The sequence below is a fragment of the Caretta caretta genome, chromosome 3, assembly GCF_965140235.1.
Source record: "Caretta caretta isolate rCarCar2 chromosome 3, rCarCar1.hap1, whole genome shotgun sequence".
NCBI lineage: Eukaryota > Metazoa > Chordata > Testudines > Cheloniidae > Caretta > Caretta caretta.
The window spans coordinates 184,612,711-184,634,608 of NC_134208.1; the positions used below are offsets into that span (position 1 = coordinate 184,612,711).

At 44.6% G+C, this 21,898-nt stretch overlaps 1 protein-coding gene across 7 annotated transcripts in view; it reads right to left on the reverse strand.

Moving 5' to 3' along the window:
• FOXN2 (forkhead box N2) overlaps nucleotides 1–21,898 on the reverse strand; it is a 130,417-nt gene that overhangs the window by 88,950 nt on the left and 19,569 nt on the right. For 5 of the 7 annotated variants that reach the window (XR_012667784.1, XM_075127187.1, XM_075127184.1 and 2 more), the window contains exon 2: nucleotides 18,021–18,174. The exons of 1 other annotated variant lie outside the window; for it this stretch is intronic. The gene's annotated coding sequence lies outside the window, so the exon portion shown is untranslated. The remainder of the gene's footprint in view (nucleotides 1–18,020; nucleotides 18,175–21,898) is intronic. One more of the 7 variants, XM_075127186.1, reaches the window with a different exon arrangement.

Here is a 21,898-nt window from a genome sequence, read left to right on the forward strand (position 1 = left end):
AACCTAATTGATTTCTCATTGTTCTTAAGATCCAAGGGTTTGGGTTCAAACCTGTACAAATTGGTGAGGATTTTTATCAAGCCTTCCCCAGGAAAGGGGGTGTAGGGCTTGGGGTGATATTTTGGGGGAAGATGTCTCCAAGTGGGCTCTTTCCATGTTCTTTGTTTAACACGCTTGGTGGTGGCAGCATAGGGTTCAAGGACAAGGCAAAGTTTGTACCTTGGGGAAGTTTTTAACCTAAGCTGGTAAGAATAAACTTAGGGGGTCTTTCATGCAGGTCCCCACATCTGTACCGTAGAGTTCAGAGTGGGGAAGGAACCTTGACATGGTGGCAGAGCGGTGAGATCATTTTGAGATTTTTTTGAGATCATTTTGAGATCATTTTGAACCAGAAGCACAACAGGATTTTAAAAGGTTTTGTAAAGGAGGATTGCAGCTGTAAATTCTGTGTCTCTGCCTGGGGGACAGAGCAGCAGGCATAACAAAGGGATTTTTCTTTTTTGAGCTGGAGTTTTCTCTACCTAAAGGCAGGGTAGTTAACCTCCTGCAGGGAAATTCACAAGTTTTTCACAGACCTGAAGAGGGTTTTTTTTTTTTTTAAGCTCAGAGCAGCTAGAGGGTTTTCTGTCTATTTGCCTGGAGACAGAGGTGTTAGGGGTTTTTTTAAAGGATTTTTCTGTACACTGAGAAGAGCTACCAGAGAATATAGGTATCACATTACAGCACAGCAAAATTTTACAAGCCAGGTTTTTTGGTTTTGTTTTGCGGTTTTCTTTCTAACTCTCGGATGTAAAGTTAGTAAAAAACAGAGAGGCTAGGATTACAGAAACCAAGGCACAACACAAACTGGAGTTAACCAGATTGGAGGCAGCGAAAGAGGCAGAAAAAGTCCACAAGGCTGCCCACAGGAGAGCTATGGAGGCAAGGGAAAAAGAACTGGAGGAGAAGGAAAAAGAGAAGAAGCATGCACTGGAGATGGAGAAGGCAAAGGCTCAGCAGAATATACCGGATAACCCTAACAATCCTTACCCAACAATCCACAAATGGGAGCGACTATGTCCACAGTATGATGAATCCAGTGATATTGCTGAATATTTTCTCACCTTTGAGAGACTGTGCACACTCTATCAAATTCCTGAAGCTCACAAGATGACACATTGATCGCAAAATTGACTGGAAGGGCTCTGGACATATTCAATAAGATGCCTATTGATGAGGCTTCTAACGATAATAAATTCAAGGATTTGGTTTTAAAGCAATTTCAAGTTACACCTGAAACTTACAGAGTAAAATTTAGAACCCTTAAGAGAGGACCTGGAAGAAGTAATGTGGCTTATATAAACCAGATGAAGGATCTGTTAGATAAATGGGTCAAAGGAAGGGGTGTAACTAACTTTGGAGGAATGTGTGATTTGATGACTCAGGAGCAATTCCTGAATATCTCCAAGGAGGATATAAAACAATGTTTATGGGATAAGAAAATGGACTCAGCAGAAAGTCTTGCTTCTTATGCTGATCGATACGAGCAGTCCCAGACCGCCAGAGAGGCGAGGCAAACCGGAACAGAACGGGTGGAGGGAGGAGAGAGAAACAACCCTGGTCGCAGTTGGAGCGGAGACCAGAAGGGACAAGCTCAGACTACACCCTACTACCGGGGGCAGCCCAAGGCCCCAACTACACACCAAGGAACACTCCAGACACCTTATCGTCCCGCCACACCATTCTCCAGCAACCCACCTCGCCCCAAAGACCCGTCAGCTGGACAATGTTTTAAATGTAACGAGCTGGGGCATGTAAAGGCCAACTGCCCCAAGAATCCCAACAGACTACAGTTCATTGCACCGGAATCACACCAGAGGTCCTCCAGCCCACATACCTCCCACATACCCTCAGAGCGGAGGGAAACTGTGAGTGTGGGTGGGAAGAAGGTCACCGTGTGGAGGGACACCGGAACACAAGTGTCGGCTATCCATGCTTCCTTAGTGGGCCCCAATTTAATCGACCCAGAGGTCCAAGCGACGATTCAACCCTTCAAGTCAAACTCTTTTGACTTGCCTACAGCCAAGTTGCCGGTCCAGTACAAGGGCTGGTCAGGAACGTGGACCAGCAGTCTATGATGATTGCAGTCTATGATGATTATCCCATCCTCATGCTGTTGAGCGAAGACTTGGCCAATCGTGTGAAGCTAGCCAAGAGGGTGGGAATGGTCACATGCAGCCGGGCTAAGCAAGCTGTCACACCTAGCTCTGTTCCGGAAACTTCTACCAGGACCTGGTCAGAGGTGATGGAACCGGACCCCATGGCAACATCTGCAACAGCAGTAGTGGATCCAGTCCCAGAGACCCAGACAGAGCCAGTCTCAGGACCAAAACCGGCAGAACAACCAGCACCAGAACCATAGCCTGCACTGAATCCAGTACTTGCAACCCCAAAACCAGAGGGCCCCACCGAACCTGTACCAGCAGCAGCAGACAACCCTACTCAAGAGGCTCAGCCTGAACCCCAACATAGTGCACCAGCGGAGAGCGGTTCACAGTCAACGGAAACAGCCCCATCACCTGCATCGCTTCCAGAGGGACCAAGCCTAGGTCCACAATCCAATGAGGAACTAATGTCTCCAGCATCAAGGGAACAGTTCCAGGAAGCAGGAAGTGGATGGAAGCCTCCAGGGAACTTCGACGGTGGTACGGAGCAACCCACCGCCTCTCAACTCTTCCAATAGGTCCAGGTTTCTTGTAGAAGGAGGACGCATACAAGGAAACCCTCCTTGTGCCCAGCAGAAAGGACTGGCATCCTCAAAGAGAGTTGGTAGTTCCAACTAAGTATTGGAAAAAGCTCTTGAACTTAGCCCACAATCATCCTAGTGGCCATGCTGGGGTGAACAGAACCAAAGACCAGTTGGGAAAGTAATTCCACTGGGAAGGAATGGGCAAGGACGTTTCTACCTATGTCCAGTCTCGTGAGGTGTGCCAAAGAGCGGGAAAACCCCAAGACCAGGTCAAAGCCCCTCTACAGCCACTCCCCATCACTGAGTTTCCATTTCAGCGAGTAACTGTGGATATTCTGGGTCCTTTTCCGAAAAAGACACCCAGAGGAAAGCAGTACATCCTGACTTTCATGGATTTTGCCACCCGATGGCCGGAAGCAGTAGCTCTAAGCAACACCAGGGCTAAAAGTGTGTGCCAGGCACTAACAGACATTTTTGCCAGGGTAAGTTGGCCCTCCTACATCCTCACAGATGCAAGAACTAATTTTCTGGCAGGAACTATGGAAAGCCTTTGGGAATCTCATGGGGTGAATCACTCGGTTGCCACCCCTTACCATCATCAAACAAATGGCCTGGTGGAGAAGTTTAATGGAACTTTGGGGGCCATAATAAGAAAATTCGTAAATGAACATTCCAATGATTGGGACCTAGTGTTGCAGCAGTTGCTCTTTGCCTACAGAACTGTACCCCATCCCAGTTTAGGGTTTTCACCATTTGAACTTGTATATGGCCATGAGGTTAAGGGGCCATTACAGTTGGTGAAGCAGCAATGGGAGGGGTTTACACCTTCTCCAGAAACTAACATTCTGGACTTTGCAACCAACCTACAAAACATCCTCCGAACCTCTTTAGCCCTTGCTAAAGGAAACCTACAGGATGCTCAAAAAGAGCAAAAAGCCTGGTATGATAAACATGCCAGAGAACGTTCCTTCAAAGTAGGGGACCAGGTCATGGTCTTAAAGGTGCTCCAGGCCCATAAAATGGAAGCGTCGTGGGAAGGGCCATTCACTGTCCAAGAGCACCTGGGAGCTGTTAATTATCTCATAGCATTCCCCACCTCCAACCGAAATCCTAAGGTGTACCATATTAATTCTCTAAAGCCCTTTTATTCCAGAGAATTAAAGGTTTGTCAGTTTACAGCCCAGGGAGGAGATGATGCTGAGTGGCCTAAAGGTGTCGACTACGAAGGGAAAAGTGATGCTGGCGTGGAAGAGGTGAACCTCTCCATGACCCTTGGGTGTATGCAGCGACAGCAGATCAAGGAGCTGCGCACTAGCTACGCACCGACGTTCTCAGCCACCCCAGGACTGACTGAATGGGCATACCACTCCATTGACACAGGTAATGCTCACCCAATTAGAGCCGTGTTAGACACTTAATGTCTCCTCAAGCTAAAACTGCTATAGAATGGGAGATCCAGGGTATGCTACAGATGGGTGTAATCCACCCCTCTGGCAGTGCATGGGCATCTCCAGTGGTTCTAGTTCCCAAACCAGATGGGGAAATATGTTTTTGCGTGGACTACCATAAGCTAAATGCTGTAACTCGCCCAGACAACTATCCAATGCCAAGCACAGATGAACTATTCGAGAAATTGGGACGGGCCCAGTTCATCTCTACCTTGGACTTAACCAAGGGGTACTGGCAGGTACCGCTAGATGAATCCGCCAAGGAAAGGTCAGCCTTCACCACACATCGGGCTGTATGAATTTAATGTATTCCCTTTCGGGCTGCGAAATGCACCTGCCACCTTCCAAAGACTTGTAGATGGTCTCCTAGATGCCTAGGGAGGTGGTGGAATCTCCTTCCTTAGAAGTTTTTAAGGTCAGGCTTGACAAAGCCCTGACTGGGATGATTTAATTGGGGATGGGTCCTGCTTTTGAGCAGAGGGTTGGACTAGATGACCTCCTGAGGTCCCTTCCAACCCTGATATTCTATGATTCTATGATTTCTAGCAGGACTGGGAGAATATGCAGTCGCCTACCTTGACGATGTGGCCATATTTTCGGATTCCTGGGCAGAACACCTGGAACATCTACAAAAAGTCTTCGAGTGCATAAGGGAGGCAAGACTAACTGTTAAGGCTAAGAAGTGTCAAATAGGCCTAAACAGAGTGACTTACCTTGGACACCAGGTGGGTCAAGGAACTATCAACCCCCTACAGGCCAAAGTGGATGCTATCCAAAAATGGCCTGTCCCAAATTCAAAGAAACAGGTTCAATCCTTCTTAGGCTTGGTCGGATATTACAGGAGATTTGTACCGCACTACAGCCAAATTGCCACCCCACTGACAGACCTAACCAAAAACAAACAGCCAAATGCAGTTCAGTGGACTGAAGAGTGTCAGAAGGCCTTTAACCAGCTTAAAGCGACACTCCTATCTGATCCTGTGCTAAGGGCCCCAGACTTTGACAAACCGTTCCTAGTAACCACAGATGCGTCCGAGCGTGGTGTGGGAGCAGTCTTAATGCAGGAAGGACTGACTCAAGAGTTCCATCCTGTAGTGTTTCTCAGCAAAAAACTGTCTGAGAGGGAAAGCAACTGGTCAATCAGTGAAAATGAATTTTATGCAATTGTCTCCGCTCTGGAAAAGCTATGCCCATACGTTTGGGGATGGCATTTCCACCTGCAAACCGACCACGCTGCGCTACAGTGGCTTCATACCGCCAAGGGAAATAACAAAAAACTTAATCAGTGGAGTTTAGCTCTCCGAGATTTTGATTTCGACATACAACACAACACATCTCAGGAGCTTCTAACAAAGTGGCTGATGCACTCTCCCGTGAAAGTTTTCCAGAATCAACAGGTTAAAATTGTCCTTGAGATGTGGAAAATATTGTTAGTCTTTATACAGTTGGTAGTATATTTAGAGGTGCACATGTCTTATTAACTCTGTTTTCTCCTAGCGCTCCAGGAAGAAATCACAGACAGTGTTTTCACCCTATCTGTGATTTGGGGGGCATGTCATAAAAATAAACGGAAGGGTAACCACCTTTCTGTGTACAGTGCTATAAAATTCCTCCTAACCAGAGGCAAAACCCTTTCACCTGTAAAGGGTTAAGAAGCTAAGATAACCTCGCTGGCACCTGACCAAAATGACCAATGAGGAGACAAGATAATTTCAAATCGGGGGGAGGGAGGAGGGGGCGGGGCGGACAAAGGGTCTGCCTGTCTGTGTGATGCTTTTTCCAGGAACAGATCAGGAATGCAGCCTTACAACTGTTAGTTAAAAGGAAAGAAGTACTTGTGGCCCTTAGAGACTAACAAATTTATTTGAGCATAAGCTTTCCTGAGCTACAGCTCACTTCATCGGATGCATGCAGTGGAAAATACAGTGGGGAGATTTATATACACAGAGAACATGAAACAATGGGTGTTACCATACACACTGTAACAAGAGTGGATCACTTAAGATGAGCTATTACCAGCAGGAGAGCTGGCGGGGGGGGGGGGGGGAGGGGCGGGGGAGAAAACCTTTTGTAGTGATAATCAAGGTGGGCCATTTCCAGCAGTTGACAAGAACGCGTGAGGAACAGTGGGGGGCAGGGGAGAAAATAAATATATTTTTGATTTCAATCTCTTTGGTCACTTGATTACAGACCTAAAAGTGGCAATTCTTCAACAAAAAAACTTCAAAAACAGACTCCAACAAGAGACTGCTGAATTGGAATTAATTTGCAAAATGGATACAATTAACTTAGGCTTGAATAAAGACTGGGAGTGGACGGGGTCATTACACAAAGTAAAACTATTTCCCCATGTTTATTCCCCTCCACCCCCGCTGTTACTTAGATATTCTTGTCAACTGCTGGAAATGGCCCACCTTGATTATCACTAGAAAAGGTTTTTTCCCCCACTGCTCTCCTGCTGGTAATAGCTCACCTTACCTGATCACTCTTGCTACAGTGTGTATGGTAACACCCATTGTTTCATGTTCTCTGTGTATATAAATCTCCCCACTGTATTTTCCACTGCATGCATCTGATGAAGTGAGCTGTAGCTCATGAAAGCTTATGCTCAAATAAATTTGTTAGTCTCTAAGGTGCCACAAGTACTCCTTTTCTTTCTGCGGATACAGACTAACACTGCTGCTACTCTGAAAACTGTTAGTTAGCAAGTAATCTAGATAGAAATGCATTAGATTTCCTTTTGTTTCATGGCTGGTAAAATAATCTGTGCTGAATGGAATGTATATTCCTGGTTTTGTGTCTTTTTGTAACTGAAGGTTTTGCCTAGAGGGATTCTCTATGTTTTGAATCCGATTACCCTGTAAGGTATTTACCATCCTGATTTTACAGAGGTGATTCTCTTACCTTTTCTTTAATTAAAATTCTTCTTTTAAGAACCTGGTTGACTTGGGTCTGTGTTCACTTGTACAAATTGGGTGGTTTTGCTTTGTGTAGTGCGGAGGTGGGCTGAGGACATAGAAATGTACATAGCTAGCTGTGTTTCTGTGTGCTGGACATTTCCCTGTGCAGCTAACTAGTATGGAAGAACAGGGTGTTGATGCACACCAAGATTTCATGGGAATCCTCCAAAGAGATCTCTAGGAAACTTTTTCCTAGAGGTATTCGGCAACTTTAACAAAGATTCTTCGGCAGATCTACTTTGTTTCTTCCCCCATTGAAGGAAACTGTCCTGCACCATTCTGCAATCACTTGTGCAGGGACCGAAGCAGCACACAGGCAAGCAGTATAGGGACCGGATCCGAAGCCACAAGCATGCAGTAGATGCACCCTTGCTTCCTCTCAGGAGTGAGGTATCTGCTACAATGACCCCCACCGATGGAAAAGGGTGGGAAAATTTAGAATATTGTCCCAAGTTGACTGCACCACAACCTTTTCATATTGCTTTTCTCCTCATGTAGAATGCCTCATGCCCTGGGATAAACTCACCATTCTTGGGGTGTTCGCCAACATGTGTGCTTGTCAAGAGTCAGTGAGAAAGTGATTGGTATGTTACTAGAGGCGTATTTTTCTATACTGTTTTAATGCTGGGCGTGTACTTAACAGTCATGCTTCTACATTAAGGTGTATGCCCAGGATAACTATGGGCATTTCAACATCCCCCACTGTAATCTTCTGGTCTGGAAAAATAGTCCCTGCCTGCAGCTTTCTGTACAGGCTGGTGTTCCTGAAGATACGTGCATCATGCACCTTTCCAGACCACTCCCCATTGAGGTCAGCGAAACGCTTGTGGTTTTCATAGATTTCATAGAATATCAGGCTTGGAAGGGACCTCAGGAGATCATCTAGTCCAATCCCCTGCTCAAAGCAGGACCAACCCCCAATTTTTGGCCCAGGGCCCTAAATGGCCCCCTCAAGGATTGAACTCACACCCCTGGGTTTAGGAAGCTAATGCTCAAACCACTGAGCTATCCCTCCCTCCTTACCCCTTCCTATTGATGTACTCCATTGCAAGATGGTCCAGGGCCAAAATTTAAACATGCGTGCCGTCTGTTGCCTCTCCACAGTCAGAGAAGCCCATTTCTGCAAAGCCATCCACTATTTCATGCACATTGCGAAGAGTCACAGCCCTTCATAGCAGGATGCAATTAACGGCTCTGCACACCTGTGTTAATGCAGCCCCAACAGCAGACTTCCCGACTGCAAACTGATGTGCAACCGACCGGTAGCAGACTGGATTTGCCAGCTTCCACACTTTGCAATCACCACGCACATCTACACCGTGAGCAGCCGCTCTCATTTGGGTGTCCTTGCACCACAGGGCAGGGACGAGTTCCACACACACTTCCAGGAAGGTGGCTTTCCACATCAGAAAATTCTGTAACCACTGCTCATCACGCCAGACCTGCATGATGACGCGATCCCATCACTCAGTGCTAGTTTCCTGAGCCCAAAAGCGACGATCCACCATTTGTAGCTGTTCCATGAATGTCAAAAGTAATCAAATGTTGCTCCTATCCATGTCAGACAGCATGTCAGGCAACTGTGAATACTGTTGAGTTAGGAACTTCACGCTGAACTGCACTGCCATTCGCGATGGGTTACTGACAGCTAGCAGAGATTGGACAGCAGTGTGGGATCCATCCTTTCACACAGAGATGGCAGGACAAACAGCGAACAAGGGCCACTGAAAAATGCCATAAAGATGGAAGCACATGGAATGCTGGAACAGAAAGCAATGCATCATGGGACATTAAGCCCAGACCCATGATGTGCTGCAATCCACTCCACCTTCCCACAAGACCTAGCAACAGATGATGGCAAGCTGAACTGTGGGATAGCCACTTACAGTGCAACGCTCTCATTGTCAATGCTAGTGCCCCAAGTGTGGATGCACTGTGCTGACAGAGGGAGCGTAGTGTGAACACACAGCATCCATTTTCTTTTAGCGCTTTTTGATCATTAACAAAAGTTTTGCCAACAAAACTCTGCAGTGTAGACAAGGCCTAACATTTGTAGGATTTAAAAAATACAAAACAAAAGAAAAAAAACTTACTGATTTGTGTTGACACATTTTCTTGACAGAGCTGTAACTTGTCTATCTCTTTGCTATCCTTTTTAATATTAAAAAAGACAGCTGCAGTGGCAAAGGAGCCAGCAAACAGAGCTCTAAACAGGGGAGTTTGAGTGGGAGTTTGCAAGGGGAGTTTGGAGGAAGACTAGGAGAACCAGGCAGAGGAACAGACAGGCTAGTGAAGGGAGTGTGTGGTGTTCTGGCAGTGTTGTGGTGCTCGTTGGGGGTTTGTTTTGCTGTGGGTGGTGGTGTTTTGGTTTGGTTTGTGTTTCCCAGACTAACAGGACTTAGCTGAGAAGGCGATGACAGACACAGAGGCAGCAGTGGTAGAGACCCAAGTAGTAGAAGGCACAAAGAAGATGACTGGATAGTGGAAGCTGCGGTATATACATGATCCTGGAGGGGGTACCTGAAAAGAGGTTCATCTGCATGAAGTGCCACCTGATAGACTTGATGGAAGAAAAGATCCGAGGATTGGAGATGCAGGTGGAAACTCTGGTTGAGATTGGAAGGGGGTTTGAGCAGATGATGGAGCAAAGACATGAGGAGACTGAAGAGAAAAGCTCAGACTTGCAGATGGAAGCAAGACCAAAGAACTCTGAGGGGAGACTGCTGGGTGAGGAAAGTAGATAGTGGAAGCATGTGATTAAAAGAACCAGGCAGAAGAAAAGACAGGCTAGTGAAGGAGAAATAGAGCTAAGGAACAGGTTTGCTGAGTTGGAAAATGAAGAAGGAGCACAGCGGGTGGTCACTGAAGGTGGGAGGGCAAGGAAGAAGAGAGGATCAGCTAGTTCTGTAGGAAGAGGGGAAGAATCAATGGAGATAACAACATCAAATACGAGCCCCAGGAGGATACAGGATGGGTTGCAGAGGATTACAAGAGAGAATAGGAATCGAGAGGACTTGCAGCCAGAGGGAACAGGGGACAAACCGGAGAATCGCACCATCACCAGGAAAAGGCAGGTCTACATGATTGGAGACTCCTTACTGAGAAGAATAGACAGGCCTGTAACCAGAGCTGATCCACAGAACAGAAGGGTGTGCTGTCTGCCGGGTGCTAAGATACGGGACGTGGACCTGAGGCTGAAGAGGATCCTAACGGGAGCGGGAAAGTATCTACTGATTCTCCTTCAGGTGGGAACAAATCATACGGCTAGATTCTCGCTGGAACGTATCAAGGGAGACTATGCCAGGCTGGGGAAGACGTTTAAGGAAATCGAGGCTCAGGTGATCTTCAGGGGGATTCTGCCCGTTCCTAGAGAAGGGCAACAAAGGTATAACAAGATTATGATAATCAACAGATGGCTCAGGCAGTGGTGCTATAAGGAGGGCTTTGGGATGTATGGCCACTGGGAGGCATTCATGACAGAGGACAGTTCTCTCGGGATGGACTTCACCTGAGTAGGGAGGGAAACAGACTTCTAGGATGGAGGATGGCACAACTGATTAAGAGAGCTTTAAACTAGGAATTTGGGAGAGATGGTTGGGAGATGTCCAGGTAATCTCCATGCCGGATTTTAACATTGAGAGGGAAGAAAACGAAGTAAGAAAGGATACAGCTGTGGGTAGGAAAATGGAATAAGGAGGAAGAGGAGTGTACATACCAGTCTAATAGGTAATACTGGCAGCAGAATGTCTGCGCCTTATCGGGTAAAGAATGTGAGCGAAGCCAAACAGAAAAAATTAAGATGTTTGTACACCAATGCGAGGAGCCTAGGTAACAAAATGAAAGAACTAGAGTTACTGGTGCAAGAAGTGAAACCAGATATTACAGGAATAACAGGAACATGGTGGAATAGTAGTCATGACTGGAGTACAGGTATTGATGGGTATGTGCTGTTTAGGAAAGACAGAAATAAAGGTAAAGGTGGTGGAGTAGCATTGTATATCAATGATGAGGTAGACTGTAAAGAAGTAAGAAGTGATGGAATGGATAAGACAGAGTCTGTCTGGGCAAAAATCACACTGGGGAAGAAAGCTACTAGAGCCTCCCCAATGCTAGTGCTTGGGGTGTGCTATAGACCACCAGCATCTGAACTGGATATGGAAAGAGACCTCTTTAATGTTTTTAAAGAAGTAAATACTAATGGGAATTGTGTGATCATGGGAGACTTTAACTTCCTAGATACAGACTGGAGGACAAGTGCTAGTAATAATAATAGGCTCAGATTTTCCTGGATGCGATAGCTGATGAATTCCTTCACCAAGTATTTGCTGAACCAACAAGAGGGGATGCCATTTTAGATTTGGTTTTGGTGAATAGTGAAGACCTCATAGAAGAAATGGTTGTAAGGGACAACCTTGGTTCGAGAGATCATGAGCTAATTCAGTTCAAACTAAATAGAAGGATAAACAAAAATAGATCTGTGACTAAGGTTTTTTATTTCAAAAGGGCTAACTTTAAAAAATTAAGGAAATTAGTTAGGGAAGTGGATTGGACTGAAGAACTTGTGGATCTAAAGGCAGCAGAGGCCTGGAATTACTTCAAGTCAAAGTTGCAGAAACTATCAGAAGCCTGCATCCCAAGAAAGGGGGGAAATTCATAGGCAGGAGTTGTAGACCAAGCTGGATGAACAAGCATCTCAGAGAAGAGATTAAGAAAAAGCAGAAAACCTACAAGGAGTGGAAGATGGGAGGGATCAGCAAGGAAAGCTACCTTATTGAGGACAGAACATGTAAGGATAAAAGTGAGAAAGGCCAAAAGCCATGTAGAGTTAGACCTTGCAAAGGGAATTAAAACCAATAGTAAAAGGTTCTATAGCCATATAAATGAGAAGAAAACAAAGAAAGAAGAAGTGGGACCGCTAAACACTGAGGATGGAGTGGAGGTTAAGGATAATTTAGGCATGGCCCAATATCTAAACAAATATTTTCCCTCCGTCTTTAATGAGGCTAATGAGGAGCTTAGGGATAATGGCAGGATGACAAATGGGAATGAGGATATGGAGGTGGGGGAGTTGCACTGTATGTAAGGGAGCAGTATGACTGCTCAGAGCTCAAGTATGAAACTGCAGAAAAACCTGAGAGTCTCTGGATTAAGTTTAGAAGTGTGAGCAACAAGGGTGATGTGGTGGTGGGAGTCTGCTATAGACCACCAGAACAGGGGGATGCGGTGGATGAGGCTTTCTTCCGGCAACTCACAGAAGTTACTAGATCGCAGGCCCTGGTTCTCATGGGAGACTTCAATGACCCTGATATCTACTGGGAGAGCAATACAGCGGTGCACAGACAATCCAAGACGTTTTTGGAAAGTGTAGGGGACAATTTCCTGGTGCAAGTACTGGAGGAACCAAATCTTCTTGACCTGCTGCTCACAAACCAGGGAGAATTAGTAGGGGAAGCTAAAGTGGATGGGAACCTGGGAGGCAGTGACCATGAGATGGTCGAGTTCAGGATCCTGACACAGGGAAGAAAGGAGAGCAGCAGAATACAGACCCTGGCCTTCAGAAAAGCAGACTTTGACTCCCTCAGGGAACTGATGGGCAGGATCCCCTGGGAGAATAACATGGGGGGAAAGGAGTCCAGGAGAGCCGGCTGTATTTTAAAGAATCCTTATTGAGGTTACAGGGACAAACCATCTCAATGTGTAGAAAGAATAGTAAATAGGCCAGGAATCATAGAATCATAGAATATCAGGGTTGGAAGGGACCTCAGGAGGTCATCTAGTCCAACCCCCTGCTCAAAGCAGGACCAATCCCCAATTAAATCATCCCAGCCAGGGCTTTGTCAAGACTGACCTTAAAAACTTCTAAGGAAGGAGATTCTACCACCTCCCTAGGTAACGCATTCCAGTATTTCACCACCCTCCTAGTGAAAAAGTTTTTCCTAATATCCAACCTAAACCTCCCCCACTGCAACTTGAGACCATTACTCCTTGTGCTGTCCTCTTCTACCACTGAGAATAGTCTAGAACCATCATCTCTGGAACCACCTCTCAGGTAGTTGAAAGCAGCTTGGCTTAACAGTGAAATCCTTGCTGATCTTAAACACAAAAAAGAAGCTTACAAGAAGTGGAAGATTGGACAAATGACCAGGGAAGAGTATAAAAATATTGCTCTGGCATGCAGGAGTGAAATCAGAAAGGCCAAATCACACCTTGAGTTGCAGCTAGCAAGAAATGTTAAGAGTAACAAGAAGGGTTTCTTCAGGTATGTTAGCAACAAGAAGAAAGTCAAGGAAAGTGTGGGTCCCTTACTGAATGAGGGAGGCAACCTAGTGACAGAGGATGTGGGAAAAGCTAATGTACTCAGTGCTTTTTTTGCCTCTGTCTTCACAAACAAGGTCAGCTCCCAGACTACTGCACTGGGCAGCACAGCATGGAAAGGAGGTGACCAGCCCTCTGTGGAGAAAGAAGTGGTTTGGAACTATTTAGAAAAGCTGGACGAGCACAAGTCCATGGGGCTGGATGCACTGCATCCGAGAGTGCTAAAGGAGTTGGCGGATGTGATTGCAGAGTCATTGGCCATTATCTTTGAAAACTCATGGCGATCCGGGGAAGTCCCGGATGACTGGAAAAAGGGTAATGTAGTGCCCATGTTTAAAAAAAGGAAGGAGGAGGATCCTGGGAACTACAGGCCAGCAAGCCTCACCTCAGTCCCTGGAAAAATCATGGAGCAGGTCCTTAAGGAATCAATTCTGAAGCACTTAGAGGAGAGGAAAGTGATCAGGAACAGTCAACATGGATTCACCAAGGGCAAGTCTTGCCTGACTAATCTAATTGCCTTCTATGATGAGATAACTGCCTCTGTGGATGAGGGGAAAGCAGTGGACGTGTTGTTCCTTGACTTTAGCAAAGCTTTTGACATGGTCTCCCACAGTATTCTTGCCAGCAAGTTAAAGAAGTATGGGCTGGATGAATGGATTATAAGGTAGATAGAAAGTTGGCTAGATTGTCAGGCTCAACGGGTAGTGATCAATGGCTCCCTGTCTAGTTGGCAGCCGGTATCAAGTGGAGTGCCCCAAGGGTCGGTCCTGGGGCCGGTTTTGTTCAATATCTTCATAAATGATCTGGAGGATGGTGTGGATTGCATCCCCAGCAAGTTTGCAGATGACACTAAACTGGGAGGAGAGCTAGATACGCTGGAGGGTAGGGATAGGATACAGAGGGACCTAGACAAATTAGAGGATTGGGCCAAAAGAAATCTGATGAGGTTCAACAAGGACAAATGCAGAGTCCTGCACTTAGGACGGAAGAATCCCATGCACCACTACAGAGTAGGGACTGAATGGCTAGGCAGCAGTTCTGCAGAAAAGGACCTAGGGGTTACAGTGGACGAGAAGTTGGATATGAGTCAACAGTGTGCCCTTGTTGCCAAGAAGACCAATGTCATTTTGCGATATATAAGTAGGGGCATTGCCAGCAGATCGAGGGATGTGATCGTTCCCCTCTATTCGACACTGGTGAGGCCTCATCTGGAGTACTGTGTCCAGTTTTGGGCCCCACACTTCAAGAAGGATGTGGATAAATTGGAGAGAGTCCAGCGAAGGGCAACAAATATGATTAGGGGTCTGGAACACATGAGTTATGAGGAGAGGCTGAGGGAGCTGGGATTGTTTAGCCTGCAGAAGAGAAGAATGAGGGGGGATTTGATAGCTGCTTTCAACTACCTGAAAGGGGGTTCCAATGAGGGTGGATCTAGACTGTTCTCAGTGGTAGCTGATGACAGAACAAGGAGTAATGGTCTCAAGTTGCAGTGGGGGAGGTTTAGGTTGGATATTAGGAAAAACTTTTTCACTAGGAGGGTGGTGAAATACGTTACCTAGGGAGGTGGTGGAATCTCCTTCCTCAGAAGTTTTTATGGTCAGGCTTGACAAAGCCCTGGCTCGGATGATTTAGTTGGGCATTGGTCCTGCTTTGAGCAGGGGGTTGGACTAGATGACCTCCTGAGGTCCCTTCTAAACCTGATTTATTCTATGATTCTATGATATTCTATGATTACCACATCCGAGGTAGAAGCCAAACTCAAACATCTTAATGGGACTAAATCGGGGGGCCCAGATAATCTTCAACCAAGAATATTAAAGGGACTGGCACATGAAATTGCCAGCCCATTAGCAAGAATTTTTAATGAATCTGTAAACTCAGGGGTTGTACCGTATGACTGGAGAATTGCTAACATCGTTCCTATTTTTAAGAAAGGAAAAAAAAGTGATCCGGGTAACTACAGGCCTGTTAGTTTGACATTTGTAGTATGCAAGGTCTTGGAAAAAATTTTGAAGGAGAAAGTAGTTAAGGACATTGAGATCAATGGTAATTGGGACAAAATACAACATGCTTTTACAAAAGGTAGATCATGCCAAACCAACCTGATCTCCTTCTTTGAGAATGTAACAGATATTTTAGACAAAGGAAACGAAGTGGATCTAATTTATCTCGATTTCAGTAAGGCATTTGATACGGTTCCACCTGGGGAATTATTAGTTAAATTGGAAAAGATGGGGATCAATATGAAAATTGAAAGGTGGATAAGGAACTGGTTAAAGGGGAGACTACAACGGGTCATCCTGAAAGGTGAACTGTCAGGCTGGAGGGAAGTTACTAGTAGAGTTCCTCAGGGATCGGTTTTGGGACCAATCTTATTTAATCTTTTTATTACTGTCCTCGGCTCAAAAAGTGGGAGTGTGCTAATAAAGTCTGCGGATGACACAAAGCTGGGAGGTATTGCCAATACAGAGAAGGACTGGGATATTATACAGGAAGATTTGGATGACCTTGTAAACTGGAGTAATAGTAATAGGATGAAATTTAATCATGAAAAGTGCAAGGTCATGCATTTAGGGATTAATAACAAGAATTTTTGTTATAAACTGGGGACTCATCAGTTGGAAGTAACAGAGAAGGAGAATGACCTCAGAGTATTGGTTGATCACAGGATGACTATGGGTCACCAATGTGATATAGCCGTGAAGAAAGCTAATGCAGTCTTGGGATGCATCAGGCAAGGTATTTCCGGTAGAGATAAGGATGTGTTAGTACTGTTATACAAGGCACTGGTGAGACCTCATCTGGAATACTGTGTACAGTTTTAGTCTCCCATGTTTAAGAAGGATGAATTCAAACTGGAACAGGTACAGAGAAGGGCTACTAGGATGATCCGAGGAATGGAAAACCTGTTTTATGAAAGGAGACTCAAAGAGCTTGGCTTGTTTAGCCTAACCAAAAGAAGGCTGAGGAGAGATATGATTTGCCCTCTATAAATATATCAGAGGAATAAATACCCGGGAGGGAGAGAAATTATTTAAGCTCATTACCAATGTGGACACAAGAACAATATAAGTGGATATAAACTGGCCATCAGGAAGTTTAGACTTTAAATTAGATGAAGGTTTCTAACCATCAGAGGAGTGAAGTTCTGGAACAGCCTTCAAAGGGGAGCAGTGGGGGCAAAAGACATATCTGGCTTCAAGACTAAGCTTGACAAGTTTATGGAGGGGATGGTATGATGGGATAGCCTAATTTTGGCAATTAATTGATCTTTGACTATTAGCGGTAAATATGCCCAATGGCCTATGATGGGATGTTAGATGGGGTGGGATCTGAGTTACTACAGAGAATCCTTTCCTGGGTGTCTGGCTGGTGAGTCTTGCCCACATGCTCAGGGTTTAGCTGATCGCCATATTTAAGGTCAGGAAGGAATTTTCCTCCAGGGCAGATTGGCAGAGGCCCTGGGGGGTTTTCACCTTTTGCAGCGTGGGGCATGGGTCACTTGCTGGAGGAGTCTCTGCACCTTGAAGACTTTAAACCATGATTTGAGCTCAGACATAGGTTTGGGGTTTATTACAGGAGTGGGTGGGTGACTGAGATTCTGTGGCCTGGGTTGTGCAGGAGGTCAGACTAGACGATCATAATGGTCCCTTCTAACCTTAAAATCTAGGAGTCTATGAGAATACTTACACCCAAGGGTAGGGAAACCTTTTGAGTACACTCACTTATTCCTGGTTTCAGAGGAACAGCCGTGTTAGTCTGTATTCGCAAAAAGAAAAGGAGTACTTGTGGCACCTTAGAGACTAACCAATTTATTTGAGCATGAGCTTTCGTGAGCTACAGCTCACTTCATCAGATGTTTACCGTGGAAACTGCAGCAGACTTTATATACACACAGAGAATATGAAACAATACCTCCTCCCACCCCACTGTCCTGCTATTACCAGCAGGACAGTGGGGTGGGAGGAGGTATTGTTTCATATTCTCTGTGTGTATATAAAGTCTGCTGCAGTTTCCACGGTAAACATCTGATGAAGTGAGCTGTAGCTCACGAAAGCTCATGCTCAAATAAATTGGTTAGTCTCTAAGGTGCCACAAGTACTCCTTTTCTTTTCACTTATTCCTATGGAACTACTGATGCGAGTAAGGCCCCATGTATACTACTAATGTAAATGAGTCAAGAGACTTGGTTACAATGCAGTTGTCCCCTGAAAGTTAAAAATTCTACTGTATATCATCCAAGGCTTTAGCCTAATGAGGATATAGTTCGATCCCAGATCGGCTAGAATTTGAACCATGTTGTAACTGTGTTAAAGGACGGCAGCATTTTAACCATGCCCTGGACTCATTTATAGCTGAAGAGTGCATGAAGCCTAACTTACACCACTATTCTTAGGCATGGTCTATGAAGTTTCTTTGGTGAGGGGATGTGATTTTTTATTTTATTTTTTTTACCTTAATAGATAAATCAGTATAACCCTTAGCATGGAAGCAATTACACCAGTATAAGACATCTTTATACATCTTTACCCCGATATAATGCGGTCCTCAGGAACCAAAAAATCTTACCATCTTATAGGTGAGACGGCGTTATATCGGGGTAGGGAGAGGAACCGCTCCCCGCCCCAGCTCACCTCCGCCTCTGAGAGCGCCACCGCCGCTCCGCTTCTCCCTCCCGCCCTTCCAGCCTTGCTTCGTCAATCAGCTGTTTGGTGCGGGAAGCCTGGAAGGAAGGAAAGAAGGACAGTGGGGGGGAGAAGCGGCACGGCAGCAGCACACTCAGGGGAGGAGGCGGAGGCAGAGCAGAGGTGAGCTGGGGTGGGGAGCGGTTCCTCTGCGCCCTCCCCCCCCAGTTACTTGCTGCAGCCCTCCCCGCGCCCCCCCACCTCAGTTCACCTCCACTCTGCCTCCTCCTCTGAGCGTGCCACCACCGCTCCGCTTCTCCCTCTCTCCCTCCAAGGCTTGCCGCGAATCAGCTGTTTGGCGCAGCAAGCCTGGGACGGAGGGACAGAGGGAGGGGGAGAAGCAGAGCAGCGGCGCGCTCGTGGGAGGAGGCAGAGGCGGAGCAGAGGTAAGCTGAGGCGGGGGGGCCGCAGCAATTAAGGGGGGGGCGCAGAGGAACCGCTTGCAGTAACACGAATTCGGATATAACAAGGTAAAGCAGCCCCGCTCCCCGGAGAGCTGCTTTACTGCGTTATATCCGAATTCGTGTTATATCAGACCGCATTATATCGGGTAGAGGTGTACTATTATTGCTTATTCCCCTAACTTTATTGGTATAACTGTGTCCACACAAAAGGTTGTAACTGCTTTAACTATCCTCGTTTCAAATAGCCATCCTTAAAGCAGTACAAAAACTGTGTGTAAATAAGGCCTTGTAGGAATAAGTGACACTACTCACAACCCCTATACTTGGAAATACATGCAAATAGCAGAGGACAAACTCAATTAATATCTTCCTTCATTACAAATAGACAGACGAGTCACAGTTCTGTCAAAAAAAATCTCTGCATAGCTATGTAAAACATTATTTTTAAAAGCTGGAAAAGTTAAAACAATGAATTCTTCTGATCAAAGTATTTCAAAAGCCCAACATGGGTGTGTGTGTGTTAATTATTTAATTAATTGATTTGATTTCCTTCTCCCCTCCCCTTTTCCTTTGTCTACACAATGTATTGTGCATCTCACAAGAACTGCTGTTCAGATTGAGGTCAGATTTAAATCCCAAATGCACTGCAGAAGGTCTATATTTGATTACAGTGCTATATGATGTCATGTATCCAAGACAACTAAGGCATTATGGTCTCCTAGGGATAAAACTATCTCTTGATAATAGATTTAGGCACCCCGGCATGTGACTGATCCGTTGTCTCCAAATGAAAAATGTATGCAGCTGCACTCTTCAGCAAAACACATTACAACAAAAGGTCCAAATAATTGTTCTCATTGGACAGCATACAGAGACAAAATAGATATTTTCTTTTTAAATAAAAAGGCATATCAGGTACTTTAAAGATGGAGATACAATTTACTAAAATCAGTTTGTAATATGTTTTAGAATCAGACAACCAAGTCTATTTTGGGGGGTGAGGGGCCTTGAATGTCTCCCTGTGACTGTACAAAACCTCTGCAATATTCATTTCTGACTCACGTATGTGGGGAGGAACTCTTTCTTCCCATAATTTACTGGATATTATATAAAATAAAGGTTTTCCAGTTATTCACTAAAATATTTTCAAATTTCTCTCATTTTTAATGTCTCTTCCCAGTCTTCTTCCACTCCTTGATGTAAAATTAAAACTGAGAAACTGAGCACAAAATTGGAAGAGAACCAGTATCAGGAGAGATGCATGAAATGATTACAAAATTCTGCATCAGAAAGAGAGACCTTACAGGGACACAGGCAGCTCAAATTTAGCCCAAGATTTAGGTTTTGTATGTTTATTTTTACAAATCAAAACAAAATATAAATGTTTCCATGATTTAAAAGGCAAAATAATAATGTCCATGAAACTGGTATTTTAAATAAACATTCCCTGACAACATTTCAGCTGCAAACATTGGCCCAATCCTGTAATTTGTTATGTGCGGGTCAACATCATAGTGAAGCAGCACACGAATTGCAGGATCAGGGCTATTTATTTTAAAATTGCCCATAGCCTTATTCAAAACCTACTGAAGTCAACAGGAGTTTTCCCACAGACTTCAACTAGTTTTGGATCAGGCTCCATGTGCATTAAAACCTGAAAATGTAACTGATTGGAATGAAAAGTGACATGGACTATCAGATTGAACAGTGAAACTAAAAAGGCAAAGAATAAGCAAACACCATAAACAGTAAGCAATTAAAACTAAATTACTATAAAAACAAATAATTTTGATTTTTTTTGTAACAGAAAAAGACATTTGAAAAGATACTACAGTAGTCACTTTTCTTAAATTCTGCATGTCCCACAGTAAAAGAATAAAAACTAAAAGATGGGAGCCATAGATATAGTTATATAACTGTGCCACCTGAGCGCATTGCACTGAAAAAAAAAAATACTGTTAATTTCATTTCCAAGATTCCCCTATCATACACAGTTCTCCAGGATAGCCTCAAAACAATACTGAATATTCTTTTGTTGATATTTCAGCTGAAGTGTAGCAATAACAATTGCCCAATGTTACAAAATGTCATACTATCTCTTTTGCTAACAGCTTGTAAGCCTTTTTAAACACAGATATCAGAACTCCACTTGAACCTTATCTGAAAGCATGAAGCTCTAATTCTATCTGAAATGACCTTGCAGTGAGAATAATTTTTTTAAGTAGCACTTTAACAATACCAGAAAAAACTACGGCATTACAAACAGAGCTTACTGAGGCCACAAAGATTGCACTGGTTTCCATTTTCAAATGACTGCTATACAGGCATAATTTTTCTTCCTATCCTTTGTGGTCTTCCTTTAGTTACATTTTTAATCACAGCATTCCAAACACCTCTGATTCCAAGACAGGATATATGTTTGGATTTCTCTTTTACAAATTCTTTGAACTAAATTTTATACTTCATTCAGCTTCAGACTGCACTTTGAAAGTTTCATAAATAGAAAACAGCTAAAAACATAGACAACAGCACTTATATCACTAGTATTGATACATCCTTAGACATGTTTTGATTCAAGCTAGTATTTTTCCTAGTGCACAGTATTACTATCAATGTAAGTGTCAAGAACACTGTTTATCTGTCTAGAACTTTGCTCTACCACAGATTGCTTTCTATGGCACACAATGGTAATGTAGCCACTGTCATGCTCTGGGGGTGCAATCTAGATCAGTATGTCATTGTGTCACTGCCTGCCCTGTAACCTTGGGTGTCTTGAATGCTCTGTTGTTGTGGCTCACAGCCTGGACACCAACAGCCAGCTGACTAAACATTATGTCCCTTGTTACAAACAAACAAAAGAAGGAATACACTACTAAGACTAAAACTTAATTTCAGCCCATTACAATCTTTGCCTAAGCAGGTTTCTCATCTATAATCAATTTCCGGAGATTTCAACCACCTTGGCTAAAGAATTCATCTTTCCGCAATCTCAAGAGCTCTGGCCTCTTCATTCCCTCAAGTGATGGAGGCCAAGATGGTATCTTCTCTCTCATTATATTATCTTCCAAAACTCACTGTTTTGTCCCCAGACTCAAGATAATTTCATGCTGTTCTTTCCTTCCTGTGGACATCCCATCTCCCTGCTGATTCATATGTAAATAGAACTTCCATTGTTTCAGGTCACTCCTTGCTTAATTTCACTGGAGACAGATAGACAGCTACCTTCCCTATTGTCTGGGAGAAAACCTGTTCACTAACTCCCTCTGATGTGCCTGGTTTAAACACTTTATTCACAGACTTTAAGGCAGGGTAGTCAATAGGTGGACCACAGGCCAAATCCAGACCGCCAGATGCTTTT